Source organism: Octopus bimaculoides, chromosome 17 (genome assembly GCF_001194135.2).
Source record: "Octopus bimaculoides isolate UCB-OBI-ISO-001 chromosome 17, ASM119413v2, whole genome shotgun sequence".
Classification (NCBI taxonomy): domain Eukaryota; kingdom Metazoa; phylum Mollusca; class Cephalopoda; order Octopoda; family Octopodidae; genus Octopus; species Octopus bimaculoides.
In genome coordinates, this window is record NC_068997.1 from 28,979,875 (window position 1) to 28,982,796 (window position 2,922).

Genomic DNA, 2,922 nt, shown 5'->3' on the forward strand with positions numbered 1-2,922 from the left:
TATATAAGTAAAGATTATTTGTGAACATGATGTGGCAGTCCCGGTTGGGATGAATGTCACTGTTGTTTTAGCCCCAGGAAACATCGTCTCCAGCTGGCTTTACGACACACATCTGTGTCCTAATATTTTCGAAGAGGGGAGCCCAGTACCCCCACTCAGCAGAAATCAACATCTGTGGACCGTGGATTCTGGATTATTTCCCTTCCTCGGCACAGAATAACTGCTTGGCTGAGATATATATAGTTTTCAAAGTGACACACAAAGTGATGCACAAACACTGATCTACTAAATAGAAACGTTATTATTTCTAAATCTCTCAACGAGAGACATACAATAACACTACTGTACCGAGACTGTCACATTATGCTGGCAACTAACCTTTACTTTAAAGTACTGTTAATGTATGTCTCTCGTTGAGACATTTGGAAATAATAACGTTTCTATTTAGTAGATCAGTGCTTGTGTATCACTTTGTGTATCACTTTGAAAACTATATATTTTCGAACGAGAATTTAGCAGTGTCATCTCAGCCAAGCAGTTATTCTGTGTCGAGGAAGGGAAATAACCCAGAAACCGCGGTCCACAGATATTGCTTTGTGCTGGGTGACGGTGCTGAGCTTCCCTGTTCGAAAATATAAGGACACAGATGTGTGTCATATAGCCAACTGGAGACGATGTTTCCTGGGGCTAAAACAACAGTAACATTCATCCCAAGCGGGACTGCCACATTATGTTGGCAAATAATCTATATTTTAAAGACTGTTACTCTATGTCTTTCGTATCCTTTGCAATAAACACCTGTTAGCAACTTTCATATCAGTGGAAGGCAAGTTATTGGTCAGTAGTTACTTGCTATATTTCCTCTCTTTTTTTGTCTTTCAATATCAGCACCGTCCTGCCTTTCTTCATCCATACAGGGACATCTCCTGTCTCAATACAACTATTTGGTTGCGTTCTCATTCTATCATGAAGCACAGTGAAACATTTTAGCCAAAATTCCTGGATTTAGCCAAAATTCTGATCCAGAAGATTGCCAGTTTGGCATCCGGTTCAAAGATTTCTTAACTTTTCTCCTATGATCTTTGTGTTTCTCTGTATTGGCAAATCTGTGTTATTTGCCTTTATTTATTTATTTTTTAACAATCCTGCATCGTCATTGTGCTTCGCCTTTTGGCTCCAAATATTTCTCCAGAATTCCTGTCTCTTTCTTGTTAGGCGATACTTTCACTGTAACATCTCCATTTAGTTCCTTATAAAAATTTGCTTTCATCTGTTTCAAACATTTTGTCTAAACTGTTCAATTCTGTTCTTGTATCTCTTGATCTTGGCAGCTTTTCTTTCTATCCTTAGTTTTAATTCTTCCATTACTCCACTCTATCTTCTTTGTTTCGACTAGAACTTTCTTTGGATTACTTCATGGAATCTAATTTTCATTTTCTTCCTGTTGCTAAGAATCTCTACCCTCGCAAGACCTTTTCGGAGCTGATCTACCTGTCCCTTCAATCGCTTTTCCCAACAGGGTTCTCTTTCTTTCTCTTGGGATTGTCTTTCTGTTACTACCACTGTTGCAGTATACATTCATTTGTTGGTCATGGTGCCATCATTACTTCTGATCTTGCCAAAGACTTGCTTAACTATCTATATCCCTTTCACTATTTTGCTCTTCCTTGTCTTTCTTATTGATGGTAATCTTTTTCTTTCATCTGACTCGGTAATATTATGTAATCTATTAGCAATAACCAGCTCTTCATAGCAAAAGTTATGTTCTGGTTCCTTATGCTCAGTTAGGGGTCTCCCAATACAAGATGTCTGAACCTGCATGTCTCTGCTTTCAGTGTATTTTGACATTGATCCGTATTACATTGCTGTTTTCCGTCTTGTAGATTCTGCGTTTGATTTCTTCGGTTTGTACTTCTATCAAGCAGCCTTTCTATTTCATGCCTTACTTGGTCACTTAGTCTCTCTGTCAAGTTACATCAAAAAATTCTTTTTCAAAGCCATATCTCTCTCGTCCTATCCATGTAACCAAATCTGTTAGGTTCACTTCAGATGTAACATTCCATCACAGTTGCATTTAATCTGCTCCAGTCGCTTTTTCCTCCTTTCTTTCGTACCGCCGCAGCAGCTAGATGACGACCGGGCCAACCCTGCTGTGTAGTAGGCCTCCTGCAGGATGTGATATTTTACCATTATCACTCCCAACCTCATTCACACCGTTGGTCAATACATTTGACATTTTGTATTTGACATTTTCGCTCTTAGTAAGGGTTGTGATGAGGTGACACAACTACCGGTGTTTTTAGTGTGACACCATCTCTAGAGGGGTTGCCAAGGCTAACGAGGAATCCCCATGAGACAGACTTTATCCCACCAGACGCCAGCCTGGTAAACCATGCTCTCGGGGTGAGCTTAGAGGTAACCTCATTATTCTCACGTTGCGACTCCACAATCGGGTGCAATTTCACACCACACCCAGGACGTATTATTACTAGTACAACACAATTGCTCGTATTGTTGTTATCAATGGTGGTGATAGCTCTGTTCTTGTAATCTACATTGTTACTTTTGGCGTCTTTGTCATTATTTCCGTTGTCCTGAATTTTTCCTGAAGCCACAATGAATTTCCCGCCATTGTTCTTCTCCTTTCTATGGTTGTCGCTGCTGTTGTCTTTTCTCCTTGCACTGAGTTCACTCCGTAGTCATGACGATTCAACTGTAGTTGTTATTGTTGTTGTTGTTGCTGAGAAACAACTCTAAAAATGTGTTCGCTACTTTCTCTAGCCATAGAAAATGGAGTGACAGTTTCCCACCTGCTGGTGTCGCTGTTGCTACCCTATGTGGGGTAAATTAGCCACTAGGGCCTAACACTATCTCTTTCCTTGCATCAGCTACTTTCCTGGTTCTTTTTGTCTCCCATAGAAA

General features: G+C 40.1%; 1 protein-coding gene across 1 annotated transcript in view; it reads right to left on the bottom strand.

Annotated features, from left to right (window-relative positions):
* LOC106880607 (zinc transporter ZIP12) overlaps positions 1–2,922 on the bottom strand; it is a 28,012-nt gene that overhangs the window by 21,950 nt on the left and 3,140 nt on the right. The gene's annotated exons all lie outside the window — the stretch shown is intronic.